At 59.2% G+C, this 27,711-nt stretch overlaps 1 protein-coding gene and 1 long non-coding RNA gene across 7 annotated transcripts in view; both read right to left on the bottom strand.

The window, feature by feature from the left end:
* PTPRN2 (protein tyrosine phosphatase receptor type N2) overlaps nucleotides 1-27,711 on the bottom strand; it is a 606,878-nt gene that overhangs the window by 480,912 nt on the left and 98,255 nt on the right. The gene's annotated exons all lie outside the window — the stretch shown is intronic.
* Nucleotides 2,407-3,060, bottom strand: LOC139034225 (uncharacterized). Its single transcript, XR_011486705.1, has 2 exons — nucleotides 2,999-3,060; nucleotides 2,407-2,729 (listed from the first exon to the last, which is right to left on the bottom strand). It is a non-coding gene; the product is annotated as an uncharacterized lncRNA (long non-coding RNA).

Raw genomic sequence — 27,711 nt, 5'->3', positions numbered from 1 at the left:
GCCCTGACGAGAGTGGGCAGCAACGCTTCTTCAGTGCTTTGACGTAGGAGAGATACTATGATCCAGAAGGTCTGAGCACAAAGACGGAACCGTCCTGGCCAGAAGCCCTCATCTGCAAAGGCTCCCTACTTTGCACTGTGCCTTTTCATTAAGCACTTTGAACACTCTGGGAGAAAAGAACGTTTTGAATTGAGAATGTCTGTGCTCTTACAATAAGAGGCTGCGGTAGACACTGCGCTCTGAGCACTCCCTCTCGGGACCCTGTGTCCCAGCACTGACCAGCCTCAAATGTCCCACACGGTGACCATGGGGCCGCCTGCCTCACCGCCTGCCCTCCTCACCCACCCTGGCTGGACACGCCTGTGTCCACTGACTGCCCCCAGGGCAGTGTGGCAGGCGGAGGAGGAAGACCACTAAGGTCTGCACCATCACGCCTTCCACGGCGAGCAGTCCGTGGCTTCGGAGGGCCCCAGGCCACGGGGACCAGGAAGGGCCTCCCGGCCGCGCGCACTGGAGACGGCGCTGGGAGGGGCCCGGCAGCAGGGCCCCTCAGACACCATCAGGGTCCGCTGCCCAGGGTCCGCTGCCCAGAGTCCGCTCAGATGTGTCCTTGAGATGGCGCTGGGAGGGGCCCGGCAGCAGGGCCCACGGGCAGCAGAGACCGCTACTCCGGAAGCAGCAGCAGCAGTGCCACCTCAAGGTTGCCCCCTCGCTGTAGTCTGCGGCGGGGGGGGGCTCTGGCACGCGGAGGTCTCTGCCCTGAGACCGAGAAGCACACCCACAGGCTCTGGGCCTCAGAGGCCCCCCTGAGGGGCCGTCAGCCCCCAAGCTCCTGGGCAAAGAGAACAACCTTCACCTCGTCCAAAATCGCCGCAAACTCTGTAGGTTCAAAATACGCTTCATTTAGGGAAATGATGATATTCAGCTCTGGCACGTGCCTGCATGCATAAGGCATCAAAGGCACAGCCCTGAAGCGATGGTCCTCAGGGGACAAGCGACGCGCATGCAGGCCCGAGCAGAGCTCACGGGAAGGCCCCACCAGACTCGGTCGCCCGTGTGGGCGAACCTCCTCCGAGCTTTCTGTCCCCAATCCCAGTGCCCTGGGCACGCTGAATGGTAAAGAGCAGATGACTCATCCCTTCTGGCAACACGGACAAGAACCTGAACTCCCTCTTGGAGGCCGCCACTCTTTGAGTCCCATGTAACCAAAGTTGCTTTGATATGAGGTCCTGGGAGTAGCTCAGGAGACTACAACTCCAGCCAATTCTGTTTCATCCATTATAATTAAAACAAGAGGCCCAGGGAAATTTTCTTAATTGCAATCATGAAAATTTGCTCTGATGGAAGTTCAGCTTTGAAGGGATTTAAAAGTTAACACAAAACTACTAAAGTAGCATTGACTTCTGTTTTTATTTCTTGTGGCATCACAGCCAACAAGAGCTGTTTGGCAGTAATCAAATTCAAAGACCCAAATTCACCTGGGCAAACATACAACATTCTAGTTAACTGAAAGTCAGATAATTGAGGCCATAACATCATTTTTCTCAGTGTTTAGAATGCCAATCACTTCCTCTTTAAATTCCAAGTTTCGGAAAACATTCTTTTTGATTCAGGCCACGCTGACCAAACCAAGAGTGGTCCCCACGGTGCTGGGGTGACACTGAGATCCCCAGCTCCCCTGGAGGCCTCTCACCCTGCCCCCCTTCCTTGTCCTTGTGCCCAAGACAGGCAGACGCGGAGTTACAGCTCCTCTGAATTGAGGAAAACTTGAGGCCGTTCTCCTGAAAACCCAAATCACTTGTTCCTGTCAAAGTCTGTTCCCAAAGTCAAGTGTGCTTTAAGCGGTCCAGATCATGAGCCTCTGCCCCCAGACTGGACGGCGGCTCTGCCTGCACTTGCCAGGTGGGGCGGCGGGCCCTGCTCCGAGGGGTCTGGGCCTGCACAGCTCTCTGTTCCCAGGGCAGCCCCTCCTTCCAGCTCATCCTTTCCCATCTGGTGGGACAACCACCCAGGGCCCCTCAGACACCATCAGGGTCCACCACCCAGGGTCCACTGCCCAGAGTCCGCTGAGATGTGTCCTTGAGATGCAATCCAGCCTGGGCCCTGGAGCAAACACTCCCTCGGGCTCAGGACTTACCATCACCTCCTGCCCAGGATTCAGGAGGTGGTGCCCATCCAGCCCGGGGGCTGAGCCTCAGGCAGTGGGAACCACACGTGCAGCCGCTGCCAGGTCTCCACAGTAGGATGTGCTTCAGGGGGGTGTGCTTCAGGGGGTGTGTTTCAGGGGGATTACACACACGCAACCGCTAGAGCCAGAGGCCGGCCTGGAGACCAGATGCTCGCAACGTGCTGTTCCGGGCTCCCTCACTCGCAACCCCTACTTCCCCCCAGCTGGCTGACACTTCATTATGGTTTTACGAGTGTGTTTTATTTCCCCCCAACAATAGCCAGTACTAAACTGATCACAAAAATCCCATAATGGGTTCTTCTGGGACAGCCACCTCCACCCCGGCCCTGCCATCCTCCCGGGTGTTGGTGTCGGCCTGTGTGCACCGAGAACGCAGCTCCCACGTGTTTGTCATGCTCTCCCAAGCCAAGCAGGTGAGGATCGTGTCCATCGGTGAGCAGTCTGCACTTCACACACATAAGCAAGTCCACGTCTTCATTCCTGGCAGGAAGCAGGGCCTGAGGCTCCCCGGATCCCCAACACTCGACACAGACCAGATGGCCTAGGACGTAACCCATGTCTGACACTCACTCTGGAGTCAGGGCAGACCCCCAGGTCCCAGCTCTGCCCCACGAGGCCGCCCGGCTTCAGATGCCAGCCCCAGTCCCAGCTACAGAGCAGGGTCCCCACAACCCCCTCTGACCCCCACCCCCGCCACAGGGCTGGTAACTTGCCCACACGGCCCATGGACTCAGGAGCACTCTGCTCATGGACGTTAGTGGTTTATCATAAAGGATACAACTCGGAAACCACTGGGGGAGGGGGACGCACCAGGTGTGGGGAGGGGCGGAGGTCCGCGCCCTCTGTGCCCAGCTCCCAGCCCTGCTTGTGCTCGTGGCCTAAAGTTCTCTGAGTCGCAGTCCTTTGTGTGGTTTATGGAGGTTCCATCACAAAGGCATGACTATGATCAACTCACCGGCCATTGGCAGGCCCTCTCCCCCCTGGAGGCCCCGGCAGGTGGGGGGCGCCGAGTCCCAGCCCTCAGACCATGCTTGGTCTTTCTGGGTAGCAGCCCCACCCTGCCCCCATCCCGGGCCCCAGACACCAGTCGCCACATCAGCGCACAAGAGCTCTTACTGGTCCCTTGGAGACTCCAGGGTTTCAGGAGCCGCGAGCTGGGCACCAGGGCAAAGACAGACACCCTGCAGCCTGGGACCCACACTGGGTCTCACCCTGTTCTTCATTCCAGTTCTGACAAACCACGATGTGTGTGTCTGCACAGACACGGACGCAGACACAGGACGGCAGTGCCAGCGGGGCTGTGGGCGTGGGGACTCCTGTGGCCCACTCCATGTACCGTGGGCCCGACACTGCTCTGAAAAGCAGTCTGCTAACTCAGAAGAGGAGACCTAACACTTGCTTTGGTAAAAGTAGACTACAGCTCGCAAGATCCTGCCAAACTCAGCATCACTCCAACCCCCAGCGCTGGGCTCAGCCGTGGTGGGTCCCCACGGAGAGATGCCCCAGGGGACACAGAGCCTGAGTGCAGGGTCTCAATCCAACATGAGAAGAAACAGCTGACAGTGACACCGCCCGCATGTGGGCCAGAGACTACAGGAACACAAGGTGACTGCAGGCAATGCCGGTGAGGACCCGCCGACACACCCACGTTCAGCTAGCGACTCCTAACGAATAAAACCCAACACACGACTTTTCCTGAAGTTGTTTCTAGAATCAGTGCACACACGAGGAAACTTGTGGATGACACACGGCTGCATTCATTGACCACAAGAAGTAAAACCTGAGTCCTTGGCTACAGAATTCCGCTTCTTGGGCTTGAAGGTCCTCAGCACAAGTCCATCAGGACACAGACCGGGGGCAGTCTCTGTCACTGAGCGGGGAAGGGCGGGCCACGGCCCCGCCAAATGCGGGGGCAGACGTGAACAACCGCAGCGCTGCTTCTGAACCGGTGAACAAACACTCCGCTTGGTGAGTAAGTTTAAAATAACAGGCCCTGTGACACGAATACAGGAGAAAACACACTGGAAATGAAGAGATGCTGTCTTCACAAACCCGACTCTGGTCTGGCTACAGAGCAGGGCCCTGGCCTCCCCGTGGGCCTGAAGGACATGATGGTCTGTCCCTCCATCGGATGCCTTATAGCCCCTCAGGCAGAGACCGCCGGGTGGAAACCCATCCTTCCCACTTTCTCCCCTGCCTCCTCACCATGTCCTCCTCATTTTCACAAACGGGGGCCACCGGGGAGAAAACAGGTACAAATCCGGGGTCTTCAGGCAAGGTTCAAGTTTTCACAGATACAGACCAAACACAGGAGGACCTGTGCCGGACTTTGGTCAAAGCAGCGCAGCCTGGAGACCAGCCCACCTCCCGCAGGTGTGGAGCGCAGCTTGCCGTTCCAGGGGCTGGGAAACGATGTCACATATTTACACTCACGGTCCCTTCTCAAGACCAGATGGAGCCTAAGAGGGTCATAACTCTTAAACCATTCAAGTCTCAGCCACTTCCACTCAGACCCATTGTCATCACAACCCTGGCAGCCACCTGTCACCCACCTGCCAGACGCACTGAGAAGTGTGCAAACACAGTTCCACCTGAACACCAGGGCATCGCTCACCCCAAGGCTCTCCCCATTTCTCTGACGGGCCCCACGGCTCAGCTCAGCCCGCTGAGAGCTCGCAGCTCTGCAGAAGCAGGAACATGTCCTCCCTGAGAAGCTATTCGGAGGCAGGGAACAAGGAAAAGTCAAATCAAACTAATCTGCTTTATGGAAAATGGACTTGCCTTAAAAAAAAAGTGCAAAGTGGAACCAACAGCTGGACGGGCTGGAGGGTGAAAGCAAGGAGGAACTCCTCCCTGTGGAGTGGGATGGGGACCCTGGACTGCTGGGCCTTCCTCCCTGGCCCTGCGCAACATGACTCAGATGAACTGAGACTCCGTGTTCGGAGCCGTGGCCCAGCCGCCCCATCTGAGGCCGGACTCCGCCGAGCAGGAGTGTCCTTGGGGCCAGCACGCCCTTGGCCGGGTGCAGCCGGCAGTCTCTGCAGCTGCAGACGTGCCCTGCTTCTCTCCACGGGAGGGCCTGTCCCCCTCGCCACCCCATACCTGCTGTGTTTCAGACACCCTCACGGAGCGCAGCACCGGGGCCAACAGGGGACCTGCACGAGGAAGGCGAGACTGTGGAAACCAGAGGAAGGCAGCCGGAAAGCCGTGGTGTCGCCGCGCTGCCTACATCACACGCTTCCCCAGGCTTCCACGTGCGTGGTGCAGACCACTGATCTCAAGCACGAAGTGCCAGGGGGTGAAATGCTCCAACAGCAGACTAGCTGCCACTCCCACATTAGAAGGCTTTGAGCGCAGCCGCGGTGCTCTAAAGCTCAGATGCAACACCACCAGTTACAAGCTGAAGCAAACACTTCTTATTCCAAGGGCCCGACACATCGCTGCTGCTCCTCGAAGAACAGAGGCACACGCAGGTGTCAACTCCTGCTCCTGAGAAGCTCCTGGGCGGGGTGCCGCTGCAGGAAAGCCAGGTCTGCCTCTGTGTCGGCGCTGTTGCGCTGACTTGCCTTTCGTAGCTTCCGTTACCACAATCACACCGAACGGCCTGCCTCAGAGAATCCTGCCCTCGGCCTGACTGACAAACTACAGCACCTCTGTTCAAACCCTGTCCCCCTGTCGATGGCGCGAAGGAAGAAATTAACACAGCCCCTGCCTGCGCCTTGCCATCCCAGCAGATGCTTGCAAGATTAGTGGTGCTTTCACTGTTTCCTCAGCTCCCCGCATCTCTGATCTATGAAAGAACATGGCATCCAGGCCCCAGTAAGATGGTCATTTTGAGACATTAGTCTGCCATCTCCCCAGTCGGCCAGAGTGTGTGCGTTGCCTAAAGCCCTCATCTCTCGGGCTCAGTGGCCTGCTGTGTGCGGGACAGACCAGCTGGGACTGGTGCACCAGGGCCTGTGGTTTCTGAGACGCCCCTCCCCGGCTGTCCCTCACCGCTCCTGGAAGCCAGGTCCTGCTCCCATCTCCAAGCCAAAGGCCCCCACTTCTGGGACGCTGGCTGTCAGGGCCCCACCAGGGGGTGGCCCGGCTCTGGGAAGGGCCCCCACCCGAGCAGGACACCCCCTGCCCTTCCTGTAACAGACATCACCAAACCAGGGCACAAACTGGCTCACCATATGACAAGAAGCCTGTAGCCCCCACAGGACACGGGCCTTCTGACATGCACGCTTGGTGCTGATGCTCCTGAGGCCCCCCACGAGGGCAGAGAGTCCCTGGGGTGCTGTGGGTGGACGAGAGGGTTGGGGTGGAAAGGAGGCCTCTCTGTGGGGGTGCGCTGCCCCGGGCTGTGCCAGGAGCCCCAGTGGCCAGCGAGGGTGAGGAGCTTCAGCCCAGGCAAAGCCAGCCTCATGAACAGGGACATCCTGAGACAGTGCTTTCCCGCCACCCTGGACGCACAGACAGACGGCAAACCCCACTTGGGCAGTTACGAGGGTTTTAGAGGATGGACATTCCCAGGGCCATGTGGGTGTGGGATAGCGTCTCGGGGACAATGTCCCACCAGAGGGCTGCTGAGGGGCCAGGGAGGGGACACGCCCCGGGAAGGGGGTTGGTGTGGAGGGGCTTCTGACCAAGGGCGGCCGCCTGGCGGGTGCACCCACAGGGGTCAGAACTGGAGGACAGACACTGGGGGCTACGTGGGGGCACCCTGAGGGCACCACCGAGGGTGCTGGACCCGGGAGGCAGGAAGGAACCAAGGCTCGCCCTGGGAAGAGCAGACGAGAACTGGGCAAATGAGCGAGTCTGCCTGCACATCAGCCCGGCAGACGCGGGCGGCAGGAAGAGGCCCCACCCCACCCCACTCCCTGTGTCCCGCCCCACTGGACTCGCTCCCGATGTGAGGAGGGCCTTCCGCTGCTGGGCCAGGGCTGTCGGGTCAGGGACCCAGGGCACAGCCTACGCGGGATGGGGCAGGGCTGCCCCAGTGCCCACCCAGCAGCCCAGGAGCACATGCCCTGTGGTCAAGCCAGCTCAGGCGCCGGAGGCCACCACAGGGCAAGGACGTGGAAATGGAGGATTCCTGCAGGATGTGAAGCTGAGCCCTGAGCCCCACCCCGCCCCTGACTCACGCCGCTCTCCCCCACCAGCGCCTCCAGCAGGAACCCGCACGCTGGCCTCCACGCCCGTCTCCCACCGAGTTCCCAGGCCTCGGCTCAGGCCCAGGTCGCCCCCATGCAGCCCCTGGGTGCAACTGGGAAGTAACTCCTTTGCTGGGGTGGGGCGGGGGCGGTGATCAGGGCACAGAGGGCAGCCTGTCCACCTTTCTGAGCGTCCCCTGTCCCCTGACGTGGGGCAGAGGCCTCCGCCCTCCAGGAGGGCGGGGTCACCAGATAGCGTCCACAGTAACGCCTCCCTCTCTCCACGCCAGGATTCCCTGAAAAGATGGGGGGACCACCCCTGGCAGGGCCCTGTACGCAGCAGGAGCCATGGTCCGACTCTGACTGTGGCCAGAAAGCAGAGGGGCAGGCGGGCGCAGGGCCGGGCGCGGCAGAGACTGCACACGAGGCTGACCGCAGCCACGCCCACCCCCCTCTCAGGGTCTACTTTCAGCCAGACGCCCAGCTTCGAAAACCCTGCAGACACTCGAGACACCCAGCTGGCTATAAATTCAGAACGGCACAGGCGCCCCAAGTCCCACCTCGGAGACCGCGGGGCAGCCCGGCTTCTCAGACACGCCCACTGGGGCGCCCGGGGCAACCCGCCCACGAGCACCACCGGGCTAGGTCCGCGCTCAGCCCCGGGGGGCCGGCGCGGCGGGAAACAGTCAGGGCTGAAGCATTTCTCTAGACTACACGAGGGCGCCCTGTTTGGGGCCTGCTGGGGTAAACGTCACTCTGGATTTCTTTCTTTGGCGAATTGGCATCTTAGAATAGAAATTCTTCAAATGTAATTTTCATCAGATAAAGTTTCTTGTTTTTCAAAGCAATTTCTCATGGCTTACTGGGTGAGCCTTCCAAACGGTGTAATTACTCTAACGGTGTTCATTATAACCTAATTACCTAACACTGAAAAAGGTGGAATTATGAAGTGTAATTGCGATGTGCAGCAGTGAAGCTCCTCAGGACAGAATATCATTTACCGGCTTCTCGGAAAAGGCATGAGGTGCCTCCACGACCTGCCTGCCCCCCTGCCCACCACAAACACCGGCAGACACCGGCTGTGGCCTGTGCCCGGGGCCTGGGTGCTGCCGGCTCTGGGAGTGCTGGCCGGGGGCGGGGGTGTCCCACCCTGCTGGGCACAGACACAGTCGCTTAAGTGAGGGAGCCCCGGGGACACAGGATTCAGAAGAGGGAGACAGGAGCAGGTGAGAGAAGGCCTGGAGCAGTCTTCCAAGATTCCAGAATCTTCCCGATGCCAGGAGAGCCCCGCAGGCAGAGGCGCTTGTGTGCGGGCTGACGTGGCGGCCGCTCCCCACAGGACAGGCTGGGCTGGGAGCACGGCTGCCCAGGACCTGTTGGCCCCCTGCGCCCCCACCCAGAGGCACTGCTGAGCACCCACCGCGGGGCCCCCAAAGCAAGGGAGGAGGTAAGACACAGGGTGAGCTGAGCGGACAGAGAACTTAACTTCTGGCGGGAGAAAAATAAACATCAGAGCTTCGAATTCTCTGGGCCGGGCAGCAAAGGTTGTAGTTTGCAGACACAGCCGGAAGGCGCTGGGGGAGCTTCGGCAGGAAGCGCAGCCCCCGGGCAGGTGCACAGACCTGGGGACGCAGCTGGGACCCTGGGGGCAGCCCTGACGCCCCTACGGCACAGCAGACGCCTGACTGCAGCCCCCTGCCACCTCCCCCAGCCACCAGGGCTCCCGCACTGCGGGCATATTCTTTACCATCTGAGCCCCCAGGGAGGCCGCCAGTGTGGAATTAATTCCACCCATCTGTGCGATTCTGGCTTGGTCAGGTGGTGCTAGTGGTAAAGAACCCACCTGCCAATGCAGGAAACATTAGAGACTCGGGTTCAGTCCTGGGGTCGGGCAGATCTCCTGGAGGAGTGCATGGCAACCCACTGCGGTATTCATGCCTGGAGAATCCCACGGACAGAGGAGCCTGGCGGGCTGCAGTCCAGACCTGAGAGTCAGACGTGACTGAGAGACTTAGCACGGGCGCCCGGCTTGGGCAAGAGGGTTGCAATACCAGGAAGTGGCCACAAGATGGCCCCCAGAAGAGGCCTTCCCCCGAATCCCAGGCACAGCCGCCTCCCTGCTACGGGAGGCGCTGGGGGCCTCACGGGAGCTGGTTCCCGGCTGCGGGGAGAGGGGGCTTCAGCTCCTCCCTCCCAGCTCTCAGAGGGTGAAGGCAGGGCCCGCGGACCACCCAGACCCCCTGGAGCAGGGCCCAGGAGAGGGCAGTTTCAAGCTACCCCGACGGGTCCGGCGAGTCCAAGGTGAGCGAGGGGGTGGGCCACTCCCTCCCAAGCGGCTGGCCCCAGCCTCCTTGCACCGCGACCAAGCTGCCCAAGTTCTCAGCAGAAGAGGAGGCTGGATTCGGATCCCGGACTGCTCTGGGACAGCTCCGGGCCACGGGACATAGAACCGAGGGCCCCTCTTCCAGTGGAGACACTATTCCCCACTAAGGCTGCTGCTTTCACTTGCAGTATCAGATAACTTCTGAGCATTTTACTAAAAGCAAACAAGCAAGCAAGCAGCAGCAGCAGCTATTTGAAACAGGATAAAAGTACCGTGTGAGGGCACTGTGAGCATGTGTGCTAAGCTGCTTCAGGCGTGCCCGACTCTTTGGGACCCCCGTGGAGGCGGGCAGCACAGCCTACTCTGACGGATCCTGCTGACGGGGGCCTGGACGCCCCCGCGGACCTGCCCTTGGAGCGCGGCTGGGGCAGCCGGGCGGAACGCGAGGGCCGGTGCCCAGGTCTCTCATGTCCTAGGACCCCGCCTGCCCTCCCAGAGAAACAGTTCCCGGTGCCCCCGCCTCTGATGGGACGGAAGCAGACCGGGGAGCTGGGGGCTGGGGCCCCCGCACCCGAGCCCCTCATGTCCTGGCGATTTGCTGGGCCTCCCAGGAGGAGGCTCCAGGAAGAGAAGGATGGAAATCCCCATGCTGGTCCCGGGCTCCCCGTGGGCCCAGTCCTCCCACTAACAGGCCAGTCGCCGCCTCTCTGAGGCTCTGCTCGGGCTGCTCCCTGAGGCCTTGTAAGGTATCTGCAACCAAAAAGAAACAAGGAACAAACAGAATAAAAGCATAACCACAGAGTAAAAGCAGCTACTGGACTATATAGACACGCGCGCAAAGCAGACGGAACAAAGCGCCCTCGGAGACTCACTGCAGCCTGTGCCAACCGGAACCCGGAGTGGCGCGTGCCTGCGAGCATAATGTGGGTGCTCGTGGAGTGCATGGCGGGGCACTGGGCGGCCACTCAGCAAGGCCGAGGCCGAGGGCTGCGGAGGGAAAAGGGGCCTCGTGCTATTGCCGTATGTTTTATCAGATATACAGCCCCTCAGAAACCTGACAGAGGAACCTCTTCATTTCACCACAACAAAACAACAGCCACAGAAATCCGTGGGACCGCTCTGCAATCAGTCAAGTCCACGTCTCTGGTACACAAGCCTCCTGACATCGCAATGCAGCACAGTCCGCGGCAAACCCGATAGAAACAGCTGAACTGCATTAACCTCTGGCCTCTGGCTTCAATTAAGACCAGAGTGAGGAATGGCCAGAGTCATGGTCCCTGTGAGCCCCGGGCCTGCACTGTGGGCAAGCTGACACCCACCAGCGAGCAGGAGACTCAGCGGCCAGCCATCCGGCCATGAGCGCTGGTGGAATGCGTATGTTCCCAACCCCGCGGCCTGACCAGAAGCTCGGAGCTTCTCACCACAGTGCCTGGCACACAGGCGGGGCCTGAGCTGCGCCGACCGGCAGGTCTCCAGGCAGGCTGGCTCTGAGGGGGCTCCTCAAACACCAGACAACGACGCCATCCCTCACCTTCCCTTCCCGGATCCCGTGAAAAATACCAAGGCTCTAGGGTCTTCTCCCTTCGTGGGGGAGAGCTGAGCAAGCAGGAAGCCTAGGTTTCCTCCAACCTCTGCTGACCTGCAGGCCCCTCGCTGTGCCGGGGCTCTCTGCATCGCTGGGAGACAGGGAAGAAAACGGGAAGGCTGGGGACGGGGGTGCAGTTTACACCGTGATCCTTAGGAGCCCCAGGATGGCTGAGATGCCTGAGGCTCTGACGTTGTGCAGAAATGTGGACCAAGGACGGGCAGGGGCAGGGCCCTTCCCTGCACAGTGGCGGGAGGCCTGGGACCTGAGCCTCGGTTCCTCCTCCGCGGTCTCCACCGTGCTGCTCCGCGCTCTTCCAGAGGGAAAAGTCTCTCAGAGCCCCCACAGAGCAGCAAGCAAGCCAGGCGCTCCTGCCCTGCCCTGCACCTGCAACGGAAGCAGAGGGACTGCACGGCCGGGAGCGAAGGCAACGACCGAAGGGGCTGCACCCTGGGGTGTGAAGCAGGCAGGTCCCTGGGTCCCGGGTCACTCCACTGGAGGGTCACGAGTAGGGGGAGAAGGGCTGGCCTCATAGCCAACCGTGCACCTTCCCTGCTGCCTCAGTGGTTAGGATCTCTGCCCGTGAAGGGGCTGCAGGCCTGACCCCTGGCCCGGGAAGACCCCATATGCTGCGGGGCAACTACACCCGAGTCTGCTATGGGAGCTTGCGTGCCCAGAGCCAGCTCCGCAGTGAGAGCCCACGCACCGCCCCTGGAGAGGAGCCCCGGTCCCTGCAACTAGAGAAAGCCCATGTGCAGCCATGGAGACTCCGCTCAGCCATGGAAAATAAATAAAAACAGCCAACAGTAGATTCTCATGTAAAAAGCATAGTTAGTCAAACACCTTGATGTATTAGAGGATGAAAGAATTAGGGAACACATGTACACCCGTGACTGATTCACTTCAATGTATGGCAAAACCCACTACAATATTGTAAAGTAATTAGTCTCCAATTAAAATAAATAATTTTTTAAAAGAAAAGAAAGAACACCTGAAGACCAGCTCTGAGGGGGCCTGGGGCAGGCGCGGGGAGGTCAAGGGGCGGCCCTGGTGGAGCCTGCACACAGCAGGCGCAGGGTGGACACGGGAGGCCGAGCACGGGGCAGGGGAGCCGTCTTGGGCGCTGTCCAGCATGGTCCCCGCCTGCAGGGAAGCCGAGACACTTGGGAAGGAGAACCTGGCCGGTGTCCAGCAGGGCCTGGGGAAGCGCCGCGCTGGGGACAGAGGCGCTGGAAGGGCGGCACGTCAGCCTCAGTCCGCACGCGGCTGGGGAACCGAGTCCCGTGGCAGGGCGGTCATGATGACGGTGCCCACTGCGGGGCCATGACCGCAGGCTCAGGCCTGGCTCCCCGGTTTTCTGTGCGGGGAGCCACATAGCTCAGTGCCGCCGCGCACGTCTGTTCAGGTGGGAGGGTGGCCCCCACAGTCAGAAGGGCTCCTGGGCGCTCGGGCGCAGGCAGCGGTGCCGTGGGTCTGTGCTAACACAGCCCTGTCCTCCATGCAGGCGAGCACACGCCAGTGAGAACCCCGTCCTGGCCGGAACACACGTGACGCCACAGCACCGCTCGTCCTGACCTGCGTGCAGGGCTCAGCCCACGGCTGCGGGAGGGACGCGAACCCGCCCCCACTGCGGGGGACCGTCTGCGCCCCTCCCGAGGCTGACACCCCGGGCAGCCCCTGCTGCTCCTCCCGGGAAAGGGGGGTCTCGGCTGAGGATCCGCTGTCGCCCCCACATGGCCACCCACGCGTGGGTTCAGGGTGACCCTCACACTGCCGTGCAGCCTCACCACCATCACCTCCAGAGCTTCTTCACCTTCGGAAACTGAAACTATCCCCACTGAACACTAACTGCCCCGGCCATCCTGCTTTCCACGTCTGAATGGGGCTCCTCCAGGGACCCCTCCGCGTCCGTCCTTTGGGACTGGTTTAGCTCACTGAGCGCAGTGTCCTCAAGGTTCACCCGAGTTGCATCACATCATGGAATTTCCTTCCTTTTTAAGGTTGAGTAACAGGCCACTGTATCGGTGCCCCCACAGTTAGCTATCGTAAGTCAGAGCTGCATGAACGTAGGGATGCAGAGAGCTTCTGGGTCACTGGTAGCTCTACGTTAGTTTTTTGAGAACCTCAAGACCGTGCCCCACGATGGCGGCACAGTTTACGTCCCCACCACGAGTGCACCGGGGCTCCAGGCGCCTCACATCCTCACCAGCACTTGCTCTTTCCTGTTTTCTATAGCAGCTTTCGGCCTTGCGCCTTTTCATTCTCTCATCTCTTTGGGTCTCTGGATCTCAAGTGAGTCTCTTGATGACAGCACACAGTGGGATGGTGCACTTTTATCCATTCGGTCAACCTATGTCTATCGGAACATTTAGTCTGTTTATATTTAAAGGACAGACTTAGTTCTATCTTTTTGCTCTTTGCTTTCCATATGCCCCGTACATAGCTTTTGTCTCTCATTTCCTGCATCCCCGTCTTCTTCTGTGTTTAACTGATTTTTTGCAGTGAAATGTTACAATGCCTTCCTGATTTCCTTTGGTGTGCATTCATAGCAATTCTTTTGTGTTTACTATGTGGATTATATGTAGCATCCTACAGGTTTAACACTGTAATTTGAATGTATAGCAACGTAACTTGAACAACATACAAAAACCCTGCTCCTTTACAGTTCCATCTCCACACCTTTCATTGTCGCAAAATTACATCTTTATATACTGTGTGCCCCAAACACAAACTAATAATTATTTTAAATGCATCAGTCCACTAAACTATGTAGGAAATAGATTTAGATTTACAAACCAAAGTTACAGTAATACTGGCTTTGGCACTACCTTTTTTTTCCTTTAAATGCACTAGTCTCTTAAGTCAGGGACGAAATGAAGAGTGCAGCTACACCCCAGGTTACAGTAGCCTGCTTCTGTAACAGCCTGTGTCTCTGCCTCAGCTGAGACCTTCACTCCGCACCCGGCTTAGAGGTGCTGTGGGTGCTGTTTGGCTCTCCTGCGGGGCTCTCCTGAGCATTTCTTGAAAAGCAGGTCTAGTGGTCATGAGATCCCTCAGCCTTTGTTTATCTGGGAATGTCTTGATGTATTCTTCACTTTTTAAGCACATTTTTGCAGATACAGGATTCTTGGTTAATACTTTTTCTTTGAGCACTTCTACTATGTCAGCCCCCTGCTTTCAGACCTCCAGAATTTCTGATGAGAAATCTAGTGATGATCTTATTCAGACCATTATATGTGGTGATTCACATCTCACTTGCTGCTTTTAAGTTTTAATCTTTGTCTTTGGCTTCTGAAAGCCTGATTATAGTGAGTCTGGATGTGGGTCTCTTTGAGTTGATCTTATTGGAGTCCACTGAACTCCTTGGACTCATGTCTTTCCATACACTGGGGATGTTTTCAGCCACTGTTTCTTCACATATCCTCCCCACACCCCTCTCTCTCTCTCCTCCTGGGAACGCCACACCATGCATCTTCATCTAACAACTGACAGTGTCCCCGGGACACAGGCTCTGTCCACTTCTTTTCAACTTTTCTTTTTGTTCCTCAGACCCAGTTTCCATTGTCCTTTCTCCAGATCCACTGATCCTCTTTTCTGCCCACTCAAATCTTCATTCGGATCCCTCTACTTAATTTTTCACTTGAGTTACTGTACTTTTCAGCTCCGGAGTTTATTTTTAACTGAGGTAGCGGCGGTTTATAACATTATATAGGCTCCGTGGACAGCGCTGCATTTCTGCTTCTGCATGCTCACCCTCACGTCTGACGCATACATCTCGCCCCCTTTACCGTTCCCGTCCCGTCCCCGCCCCTCCCCCTCTGGTGCCCTCTCCTCTCTCCTTTGGGTCTACACGTTCATTCCTGTTTGATCTGGTTTGTTCATTCACTTCTGCATTTTTATCCCACATGTGGCTGAGAGCATGTGGTGCTAGTCCTTCTCCTTCTGATGCCTCACTTAGCAGAACACCCTTAAAGCCCTCATGCTGGTGCAAACAGCAATAGTCATATTTGTCCTAGAATTCCTTTTTGATTTCTTTTTAGGTTTCTATCTCTTTATCAATATTCCCATTTTGTTCACATATTATTTTCTTGACTTTCCCCACATCATTCCTTAGTTCGGTAACCATCTCTAAGACAGCTGTTTCACAGCCTTTGCTGTTAGGCTTGCTCTCAGGAAAGATTCTGTGGGTCTTTCCCTCGACTAGGCCGTATTTCCTGCTTCTCTGCGTGCCCTGTGACTTGCTGGGGTTGTTGAGCTCTAGTAACGTCCTAAGTCTGGGAACCAGATTCTCCCCCTTCCCAGGTTTGCTGTTCCTGTGACTGTCAGGCTGGCTCTGCGCCGAGCGTCAGTCTGAGGTGTGATCTCAATGTCTCCTGCAGCCTTTCTTTGGGTATATATAGTCACTTCCTAGTTTTCCTGTATATGTGGTTGTTTTTAACGCCCTAGTCGTCAACATCTAGCTCCCAAAGGGGGGAATGAAAAAGAATAAAAGGATGCTGACTCTTGAAATGCCCGGGAAGTCACTTCAGCCAGAGGGCGAGGGCCGTGTGACAACAGGGGAGGTGCACCCATGTGGGCACCTGTGTGGTCAGAGCAGAGCACAGGCCCTGCACCTGGAGGACGGGTCTCTGTTTCCCTGCCACAGTCTATGCAGGCGGCTCCGGGAGCACACACAGGGAGCACCACCGGCCCGGGGCGGGGGGGCGGGGAGCAGGTAACTGCTACTGTGCCACTCATCCAGGGCTTCTCCCGGAGGTCGCCAGCCTTCCTGAGACTGCCGAGTCCCCAGACAGTGCCATCCAGGAGGCTCTGCCGGCTCAGCGTGGTCCAGTGGGAGACGGACTCCGCGGCCTCCTGCTTCACCGCTTCCTCGAATCCTCCTGCGTTGCTTCTCCTTCTCAGTGAACGTATCCCTCACTTGCACTTGCAGCTCTCCACAGATTCTGGGCCTGAGTTACTGCCCTAGACCGTCTGCACGCGATTAAGTAGCCTCCAGCGGGGTCTTCTGGGCAGAAACATCACATTAGCACCTCCCAGTCAGTCCTGTAATAACTCTAATCTCTCTACTCTGACTGAACCACAGCTCCCTCGGCATGGCCGATGGGCTCCCAGGAAATAAAAACGTGCCTGAGCTTTCCTGAACTTGTGCCTTTGCATCAACATTTTGCAAACAGGTCCACAAACATTGTCAGAATTTTCACATCTCGTAATTGCAGATATAACTAAAGCACAGGGTACTTCCTGAGATAGCAAGTAGTTGCCCTTCACAAAAGCCTGCTGCCATTAGCACCATTCCCTACAACACACCTTAGTCCCTGAGGCCAAAGTCAGGGTAGCTGGTAACCTGTGCAAAACAGAAGAGAAGCTTCCCTCCTGAAGCCTCTCCTGAGGCGCAGCCAGCTGATGGCCTCCACCCAACGCCTGGCCAGCATCCCGTAGGCTGGCTGTGTGGACGGGCGCTGAGTCCCTGTCTTCCTCCCTCCACTCCACACATGAGAGCAGGTCTACACCTCCACATCCTTTCCCATCACAAGCAGGGACCAGGCCCTCCTCCACAGCCTGTTCACCGAGCCATGGCCTCCACCCCACTGGCCCTCCCAGGGGTTATGTGACGGTGTCTGTTCATTTCAGTTCACCTCAGCCCTCCAAATGCCACGTGCACGGCTGGCACGAGGCGCCGTCCAACGCAGAAAGACAGCTCCAGGGAACTCGGAACTCTGTCGCAGCCGCCACCTGCACCCCAGGCCCCTGGACATGTGCAGCTGGAAGTGCTCTCTCGTGAATTACAGTGGGCCACTGGCATCTCCTCTTGATGGCGGCACATCCTGGGCTAATTTCAGAGCTTGCAGCAATTGAGCAGAAGAGAGACTTGGGAACCTGCAGCAAACAGGAAGCAGTCACAGGGAGGGAGCGCTTCCCAAGGCCCAGCCTTGCAGGGGTGGTCCCTGGCCTTCTCCCTGGCACCCACAGTGGGGGCTTCAGTGCTTCACTGGACAGACCTGAGGGTGAGTGAGGACACAGGTGGCGGCTGCTCGTCCTGGCGTCTCCTGAGATGCAAGCCAGCCTTCCCCACCCCGCTTCCCGAGACCACGAGACCTCAGCCACGGAGAGTCCAGGGCCAGTCAGCTGGCTCATCTGCTGCATGCCTTCCTCCCAAAGCACGTGACTCTATCTGCATGTGTTTAAAAATACTCTGAGGTTGGACTGAAAACCAGCTCCCATCAAACCAGAATGGATATGGCAACCTTGTCAAGACATTATTTTTACTCCCAAGAAAAGTTCACAGGCTCTCCCTGTTCCTGTCACTCAAGAGAGGCTGAACTGACTTTCAGGAGAAAAAAAGAGGCTACTTTTGGGCAAGAATCAAATGAGCATTTTTTTCCATCTGGTGCACAAATGGGAAGTTGAGATTTTTGGTTTCAGGGGCAGGAAGGCTGAGAGCTGAGTGAGAGGAAAAGATATGCGTCCAGAGTCAGAGACGTGAAGGCCACTGGGGCGGCTTATGCGCCCTGGAGAAGCTAGACGACACCCCAGAACAGGACGGACCTGAGTCCCAGCTGAGGAGGCGGGGAGCGGCCGTAGCTGAGGCCACAGACCAGGCGGCTCAGAGAGCAGAGTCGCACGTCCTCACTCCTGGAGGCCTGCCTTCAGGGGCCTCTCCCCTTGGCGGTCTCCTCCCCATGTGCTCAGACAGCCAGCCCTCCTCTCTCACACCCTGTCACACGGGAGGAGGCCCACTCCAACGACTCACCTCAACGCATCACACTTGCCACAACCCTCCTTCCAAGTAACAGTCGCGTTCTGCAGGGCCCAGGGTTAGGGCGTCAACAGGGAACTCAGGGCACAGCTCAGCTGGGATGGGATGAGTGGCTGGTGTGACTTCAATGTCTCCTGACCCCACGCTTCCCTCCAAGCGTGGGGGCCCTGGAGACCTCCCTCTGTCCCCACACAGCCCACCTCGTGGGATGGACGTGCCGCCTCTTCCTGGTAAGATGGCTCAGGAGCTTGGGTGAGAGGCCCAGGAAGGCGTCACGGTGCGTTTCTCCATGTGCCCACAGGAGGCGAAGCATGTTCGTTCAGCCACATGGGACAGACCTGCCCCAGCAAAGGCTCAGGTGGCAGAACTGGGGCTCACGGGGCTCCATTGATAGAAATCCAGCAAAGGGCCTCTGAGCTAAAGAAGCCAATGACACAAAACCAGGGGTTTCCTTTCTTGTATAATTTTTAAAAAAATGATGATGGGCTGTGACCTAGAGCGGTCCTCCTCCACCCTGACGGGACGTGGGAATCCACCAAGAATGTCCGTAGGGGTGTGCAGGCTGGTGAGACCAGGCCCCGGGCGCCGAACCCAGGCAGTAGGTTTGAGAACAAGGGGCCAATAGTAAAAGCTGTGTACGTGAGGCCCCAACTCCAGAAGGGGCATCCATGTGCCACCAAGAGTCCACTTTCACGGACCAGCTGGGTGGGGGCGCCACAGCAGGCTGGGGTCAGGCTGGCCGCCACTGCTCAGAGGAGACCCACCCACCAGCCCTGAGATCTGACTCCATTGGATTCCACTGAGTTCTGAAGCTGGTTATAGGATAACACACTTTGGAAAAATCAACAGCTGTGGAAAGGGAGGAAATGGATATTTGCTTTACCTCTTAGGTTAATGTAAAAGTTCACCCAATCAAGGTAATAAAATGTACAGTGGTCAGTGCAAGTGACTCAGTCGTGTCTGACTCTTTAAGACCCCACAGACTATACAGTCCATAGAATTATCCAGGCCAGAATATTGCAGCGGGTAGCCTTTCCCTTCTCCAGGGGACCTTCCCAACCCAGGGATCAAGCCCAGGTCTCCCGCAATGCAGGCAGATTCTTTACCAGCCGAGCTAGGAGGGAAGCCAATTTTCAGTGCAGATTAACAGGCACAAATTACATGATGACCTCATCTCTAGGAACACGCAGGCACGTCCCACAGAGAAGATAGGACACACAGATGCAGGGACAGAACACTGCAGCGACCCAGACCTTCTTGCTGATCACTTGTGCCCTCCGAACTTTCTAGGCTAAAAGGCATCCAAATGTGGTGCCCGATGCTCGGCAAGGAGGGCGGTGGGCATCAAGCGCTGGATGCCAGAACCAAGGCTGCGTGTGGCCGCGGAGGTTTCTCAGGCTTTGGCTGTGAAGCACGGCTTAGTCCCGACTCTGAAGTCCTAATTAAAACCTCCGCAGAGCTGGCCTGTCCAGCACAGGGCTCTGGAGGAAACGCTTGCTCAGCACTTGTTCAACAGGGACACAAAAGGAGCTGCAGGCATCTGACCTGTGGGAATTGGCAGGTAACAAACCACAAGCTGCAAGAATCCCTAATAAACAGTGTTTACCCTGCACAATTCTCCCGACCGCAAAACGTGACTTGTCCCGCTGTGCAGTAGCCAGTGTTCTCCTGAACGTGCAGAATTCACTTTTTTGAACTCCACCTAGCTTGTACTCTGTCCATGCTTGAAAAAGTGAAACTCCTCTGTGGGGCCTCGCCATGGAGAGCCTGGAAACCTTTCCAATAGCAAAGCAGGGAGGCCATGTCCTCCGGCCACAGATGCCAAGGCTCCTGAGACGTTCAGCTGAAACGGAGATGGGAGAGCGGCCCCTGACGGCGGGGGGAGGCTGGTACCCTGAGGTCTGGACTCCCCTCTCAGCCCCAGGGCGGCCCCCATGGAGGCCGGGCTGCCACCCCCGTCTGTACCCCTCAGTCACCTGAATGCCTCCCACGGGAGCCTGGACTCCTCGCCCAGCTCCCGTCCTGCCGCAGCATCACAAGCCCACTGTCTCACCCGCCGTCCTGCTGAACGAGCAGCCGCCACCTTCTGCACTCGGCTTCCGTGAAAACCTTCTGGACTCAAACGCCCCTGCCCTGGGGGGTCTTTGAGGTCTGCGTTTCAGCTAGTTTTGTCTCTCTCCCTGACATCAAACAGAGCCAAGGCTCTGAACCAGACAGACCAGTGCCTTCAGGCAAATCACTTCACTCCCTCAACTGTGGAACGTGGAGAGAAAGTCATAAACGTGCAGGGGGCAGAGCACACACCACACAGGGGCCGGCCACAGTGAACGCCAGCCACTGGCCCCGTGGGACACACCTCCCACAGCGGTGCACCCTCTGGCTGTAAGCGAGGGCCTTGGAGCGAGAGCTCCTGGGGGGGGGGGGTCTGCCTCTGAGGAGGTCAGAGTTCAGACGAAGACCTCCAAGCCCAGACTGAACCACCTCTCGTGGCCTGGAAAGCCGTGCAGCTGTGACAGAGCAGTCCAACTGGAAACTCTTCGGGGGCAACAGCAATACTTCACTACTCAAGTCGTCCTTGTGGGGCTGCAGGCAGGTTCCTCAAAGCTCCCCGATTTCAGGTCAGTGGATACCCCCTGACAGAAGCCCCAGGGCCGCCTTGAGACTCTGCCCGTTAAGTTACGCTGACAACTGACGGTGTCTCACTCTGTAACCTAAACATGCACATAATCAAAGCGCACCTTCACCCCTTCTCTGTGATTGAAAACAAACACCACCAGAGGCAGCAGAAAATGTTCATAAAATAAAGAAGAAATCATTAAGAACACATCGTTATATCATTTTTATTTGAATAAACCTGTTCCTGGGCCACAGCTTAACAGCTAAACTGGAGTGGCTCTGTGCTCAGCGGAATTTTTTAAACAGAATTAAACAAGAAGATGCAGAGGAGGAAATCAGGCCCGTGGGCACCAGCCAGGAGGCCTCTCTCCTCTGGGAGAGCTGCAAACACAGACGCTGAACACCCAGGAGCATCTCACAGAGGTTCCTGACAGTCTTCTGTTGTAAAATTAGGAGAAAGTGCACATTCACCACTTATTTCTGCATAAGTGACCTTGACTATCACGTGTGTCAAGAGCAAACTAATAAAATGGGTAATGTAAAGGGCCCAGAAAAGTCCCAATCATGGGAAGAGGTACTTTCATGGTATATGTGTTTCCCCTGAGTTTGTGGAAATACATTCAAACACTCATGTACCCTTTCAGTCTGACTGTGGTGGTGACTGTGAACCATGGAGAAGATGGGAGGTCGGATCAAAATTCCAACTTTAACCAAAGGCCAAGCGCGTTACCGTAAATACTGCTAACATACTGCTAACACAGACACCGGGCGTCCCTGGTGGTGTCTGTCTGTTTGCTTGTCTGCACTGAAAATGTTACTTTGAAAGATACAAAGTTAATCCCCACACTTGCCACCCATTCTAGCAATCACTTTATCCTCTTTAATTTAAAAAAAAAATCATCAAAGGCTGACCATCCATGCCTCCCTCACCAAGCGGGGTCTCATCTAATGTTCGTTGCACCCAGGAGTGACACCTTCTCATGAACGACTCCTGTCTCACAGATGAACCAGCAGCGTCTCCAGGTGTGGACAGCACCCACCGCGGGCTTGCATTCCAGCCTGGGACATTCTCGGCTCCCCGGATGCAGGGGGGTGGGGGTGGCCTGGGATCTGGCCCACGTGTCTCTCGCCCACCCTCCAACTGCTCCTCCCCCCAGGCAACACCCACTCCCACAGGGAGGAGTCCCAGCGGGCCCTTCTCCCGCCCACCCGAACCCCTGGGCTGGGCCGACGCCCTGCGGCTGCAGCCAGGCCCTGGATGTTCGCGCTGCGGAGGTTTCTGAAGAGACAAGCAGGCCACACGGTGAGAAGGGAAAGCCCCTGACCCGGACAGCCATGAGGTCTGAGGAGGGGTCCGGGCCTGCCCCTTCTGGGTGGTCAGGACACAGCTGTCGCAGGTCTGCAGGGGGGTCCTGCCCGCCCCCCGCCTGTGGGGCTCTGTTTCTGAGCTGGCTCCACCAAGACTCAGCTGCAGGCAGGCCAGCGTGGGGGGACGGGCGAGGCCGGTCAGGGCGTCCCCTCGGCCTCTGCGCTGCAGCCGCTGCCAGCACGCTGACCGGACAGGGACCTCCTTCCTCGGGACCCAGGCTCGTCCGCCAGCGAGTTGACCACCATCACACACGGGACACGCCCAGGGTGGACAGAGGCTCCGGCCCCGAGGAGGCTCAGGGAGCGAACCCTGAGCAGCTGACTATGGCAAGGGCGTCCCTGGAGGTCCCGAGGGCACGGAGCCGCTGGCTGGCTCCAGCCTCAGCCGCCGAGGCTGGGAAGGGCGGTTCTTGCAAAGGTGCCGACATTCAGGACACTTCCTGCAGGAGCTGAGGAGCCTTCCAGGACCAAGGTGCGGAGCTCAGACACGTGCGCGGACGTCACCCACACAGAGACGCAGCAGCAGAGAGCAAGCCGGTGCCTCCCGGAGTGGATGCCCCATGCAGCTGCTTAAGAAACAAGCAGGCCACGTCCACAGCGCCCACCTCCAGGCACACGCCCACGTCCCGGCACACACCCACGTCCCGGCACACGCCCACTTCTGGCACACGCCCACATCCTGGCACATGCCCACCTCTGGGCACAGACCCACCTCTGGGCACACGCCCACCTCCAGGTACACTCCCACCTCCAGGCACACGCCCACGTCCCGGCACACGCCCACCTCCGGGCACAGACCTACCTCTGGGCACACGCCCACCTCTGGGCATACACCCACCAGAGCTGTTCTTTCTGCAGCCCCTCCCCCCACAGAGCGGCAGCCTCATCAGGGGCACTGGGGACACGCATGTCTCTCCCTGGGGTGGGCAGCTTGGGAGGAGAGCTGATGGTCAGGACGGTAGGGTCCACTGCTGTCCTGCCAGGCTACAGCTGACCCCAAACTTCTCCAGGAGGAAGGACATGGAGTAGGCACTATCTGAGCTGACCTCCAGCTCCAGCCAATGTCCCTTCCTGCTAAAGCAAGTGACTCTGAGGCCCTCTGGGCACCAGAAGGCAGAGGCTCCCAGGTGTCCCAAACCAGCTGAAGCCTTTGAGCAAGACCAGCCTCTCGGAGTATCCGTTTCCTGGGCCTGAAAGAGGAAAGATGTCCGTGGCTCTCCACCCCTTTGAGAATAGGGTCCTGCAAAGGGCTGAAGAGTCCTCACAAGATTCACGTCCACCTGGAATGCAACCATACTTGGAAATGGGGTCTCTGCAGGACTGAGGATCTCCAGATGAGGCCGTCCTGGTTTAGGCTGGGACGGGAACCCACTGACTGGGTCCTTCCAGAAGAAGGCACACGGAGCATGGGGAGGCCAGGGTGGGGCGTCTCCGGACACTGTCTCCCCCTCGGGGTGGGCTCCCCAAGACGAGACAATCCCCACCTGGGGCTCATCCTCCCATGGAGCAGGCACCTGGCGGGCACACAGCAGGTCCTGGGGATTGAGCGCCTGCGTCCGTGAGCGTGCTCGGGGGGCCTGGCCCTCCTGACCCCACGGGTGGGTGTGCACAGCTCTGGGCCTCCTCCCCGAGGCACCGAGTGCCCCTCCCTGAAGAGGCTCTTCCTCACCCGACTCAGTCCACAGGGGTCTCTACGCCCTCCCACGCACGGGGCCACAGGAAGTCCCACGTCCCAGCAACTGGTCCTGCCATCAGGGGGTCGGGGGCAGACTTCACGCCACAGTCCTCAGCATCTGCAGAAACTAGCTCAGTTGGGGTCCTTCAGAGCCCCTCCAGGCCTGGGTTCGAAGGTCACATGTGTTCAGTCTCCCCAAGCTGGGAGGGACGCAGCTCAGCAACAGCCTTGGAGGAACTGGCTCCCTGCCCCCTCGCCCGTGGCCTCAGCCTGCACGTCTGTGGCACTTCCGTCCCGTCTCTGACCTCTGACCTGTGCTGAGCCTCAGGGAGGCACCAGCAGGAGAGGCCGCCCAGCACCTCTGAGATCAAGTCCAGCCTTCAGGCCAGACCTCGGCGCCCACTAGTGTCCACCCGTCAGCAAGGTCTCCTGTGCAGTCAGGAAGCTCGCTGCTTTGGCGACTGCAGAGTCTGTTTCTCTCCCAGGCTGGTGGGCGGTGGGCGGAGGCAGCCCCACATGGGCAGAGCTCAGCACCCGGGAGCTTCCCACTGTCGCCGCCAGGCACCAGGAGCCCCCACCATCACCCTTAGTCTGTCCCGGGAGGCGCCCCTCTGGTCCCTGGGTGGCAAGTCCCCTGCACACGGCGGAGGCCGTCAGGACCACCCACACTGAGGCCCCCTCCCCACTGCATCCAAGGCACCTTCCATTCGGCTGGGATGTGTGGCCAACAGTGGACCCACTGCAGCCCACGGGGCAGGGGCCCCCCCACCCAGGCTCACGTTGCCCACTTGGGTTCTCAGCCAGGAGCCCCCCATGGAAGTCAGGGCTCCCCGGAGTTGCAGCCCCCAACCCGTGGTAAGCGGACATCCCCTGAGGTGAGACCCCCAACCGGAGGGCTGTGGACCCTGGGCAGCAGGGAGCTGCCCCCTCAGGCTCTGTCTGTGACCAGGGTGGACCCCATCCCCATCCCGTGAGATGGGGTGGGGGCGGGGGCGCAGCTGGCTGACGCCCCACACACCTCCCCTCCATGACCCCCCAGTTCCTTTCTCCACAGTGCAGACCTCAGCCTTTCAATTCCAACCTAACAGAGGTCAACTGGCTAAAGGCCCACGACAACAAAATCTGAACTCAGATTCAGTTCAGGAGCAAAGTGATCCTCTGTATTGAATTTGTAACCAGTTGAAGGGAGTTATGAAAAAAAACAATTTCTAGTGTATGTGCAAATTTCCTGTACGGTTCACTTGGTGCCTGAACCCAAACGGAGGCCCAGATAGGACGCCGTCAGACACTCCCTTTAGCAAGCACCACGCTGACCTCTGGCATTGGCTGCTGCCGCCCCTCCCACTCACCTTCCCAACTGGAAGCTGGCAGGCAGCAGGGCCCAGGCCTGGCCCTTCCCACGTCTGTCCAGGGCCCGGCCCGGACACAGCACAGTGGGCGGCTCCCAGCTGCCCCGCAGTGACGGCCATCTCTCGGAGAAAGCACCCGGGGAGGCCACCTCCGGTCAGGGATGGGTCACAGCCCAGGCACCACCTGCAGTCCCTGAGCCTGAGTCACAGCCACCTGCCCCCCGAGCCGGGGGGTCTTCCTGTGTGGCTGGCAGGCTCTGGGGGGGCACCCGGCACACGGGGACAGCCACTTCTGACCCGTCCAGCCTGAATGAGGTCAGGCCCGCCAGCGGGTCCAGTCAGGCAGGGGGGAGCCAGGGACCCATGAGTCCAGCAGACTGGACCAGAGAGCTCCCAGATGCCCGGGGCGGTGTGGAGTGAGCACCCCTCATCCCACCCCCAAGGACGGTGGGCTCCCAGCCCACCCGCGGAGGGAGCGCTGAAGCAGGGACTGAGACGGGGCGCTGCCCAGAATGGCTGCCAGGCGGCTGAGGGCAGACTCAGGAGCTGGGGCTCTGGGCCTCGAGGGCAGGCCGGGAGGGCAGCAGGTGTCAGCCATGGCTCAGAGGCTTCCCTCCAGAGGAAAGGCACCCCCCAGACAGAAGCTCACCATGTCCCCCCAAGGAGCATCTCCCTGCGGCAGGTGCGTCTGTGAGAGTGGGGCACAGGGGAGCGGGTGTCTCGTCTCGGGCTCAGTGGGGAGCGGGTGTCTCCTCTCGGGTTCAGAGGGGAGTGGGCGTCTCGGGCTCAGAGGGGAGCAGGCGTCTCGGGCTCAGGGGGGAGCGGGCGTCTCAGGCTCAGCAGCGAGCGAAGTATCAGAGCCATCCATCAGAGGCCGGCTCCCGGGCAGCGAGCCCACGGACACGGCCGCTTCAGGGTCCACACCCACACGGCTGACTCACGGCCCCCACTCATGCCCGCGGCCGTGGGCACGGGCTGCAGGTCCCCACCCTCTGAGAACCCCTCTCACTAACAGCCAGGCTGCAGCGCTGGAAGGAGGAGGTATGAGCTATCCACGCTCCGGGGTGGGGAAGACACCTGCGCTGGACGGGACAGGAAGCCGCTGCTCCCGCACAAGGCCCTGTAACAGCAGCGCAGGCGCCCACTGTCCTGACTGACGGGCGGGCCACAGGCTGCACCTGCGGCTTCTCGCCTCCAGACTCACGTCTCCTCTCCAGCCTCCACCCCAAGATCGCTGTCTGTGCGAAGCGGCCCCTCCACCAGCTGCTCGAGCCAGAGGCCGGCCCCTCCTGGCCCGCAGTCACTGGGCCTGCCCGCTGCCCCACCAACCTCCGCGCCCAGGCGGCACCCGGCAGGCACCTGGGCCCTGGGGATTCAGGGCCTGGGCCCGGCTCTGCTGGGACTGGGGGGCACAGGGGGTAGCCTCGCTGACTCTAGCACAGATGCCCCGGGGACTCTACGAGCATTAGAACCCCGTGCTGAGTCCACAGCCACCAACCAGACACCACGGCAGCCCCTCAGAATGGGGTCTGCCAACTTCCTCCCTGCCCCCGGCCACCCTCCTGCCGTGACTCATCACACACACAAGGAGACCGTCAGCAGAGACCCCTTCAAGGCTCCTCAGCCAAGCTGTGTCTGCCTGTGTGATAAAAGAGAAACATCTTAAGGCAGAGTTGATGACTCAGGGTGACGTAGCCGAGACTCAGTCACCAGGACAGCCTCCAGAGGCCTTCCTGAAGTCACGGCTGCCAGCATCTTTCGTGGGAGCATGTCAGGGGACTGCATGGTCCCCTCGGAAGCCCTGCAGCTGTGAGGCAGGGCCCCGGGGCTGCCCCAGGCCTCCCCTACACCCTGTCCCTGCCCCCTGTCTGTGAGGTCGCCCCGCAGCACCCCCAGAGCAAGCCTGGCCTGCATCTGGCCACGCCTGGCTGTGGACAGTGACCCCATCTGTGAGCACCCCACCCGGCACTATATCGGAGCCGCCCTGACAGCGTCTACACGCGCTGCGGGACCTGGAGTCCGGTGTCACTCAGGTCTCAGGTCCGGCCCTGCTGTCCGCAGTGACGGTGGCGGCCCGGCCCCGCCCACCCCAGGCAGGCAGTGAGGTTACACGGCGCTGCCCCCGGGCACACATTCGCATCTGGTTCCCCTGACGATGGCGGTGCCCGAAGGACAGAGTGCTGCCAGGCCCTCCACCCACGAAGCACCGCGTCTGTAGCAGATCTCACGGTGCGGGGCACCACGCACAGTTCTTCTCCAGGGCCCGCCAGAGAAGCGGGGTGTGTGCTGACACCCGGCCGCCCAGGACAAACCACAGAACAGCTCCCAGAAGCGGGTCATCGGAACAGAGGCTAACCCCGGAGGAGCGCAGCACAGAGATGAAAGGTGATAAGGCCGCAGGGAAACCTGAGTGGTGGAGCAGACTGCTGACCAGGGGAACGTGCCCACGGCCGCCCTCCGAGACACTCTAGCCACGCAGCCCCAGGAAGGCCATGAGGACGACTCACCGCGTCAACAAGGGACGCGGTTTCGAGGAAAAAGTGATGCAGAGGAGGTAGGTCAGCAGAAATACTCGCGCCAGGAACTCTGGACACAGATCGCGCAGAGGATAGCGTGGTGGAAGCTGGGCCAGAGGCAGAAAGGTGCAGGACGATGCCCCGAATCACAGGGAGGGGCTCCTCCTCGCAGGCTGTGACCCAAGAGGGTGGGCGT

The sequence above is a fragment of the Odocoileus virginianus genome, chromosome 1 (assembly GCF_023699985.2).
Source record: "Odocoileus virginianus isolate 20LAN1187 ecotype Illinois chromosome 1, Ovbor_1.2, whole genome shotgun sequence".
Lineage (NCBI taxonomy): Eukaryota > Metazoa > Chordata > Mammalia > Artiodactyla > Cervidae > Odocoileus > Odocoileus virginianus.
This window is presented reverse-complemented; position numbering and strand designations above follow the sequence as displayed.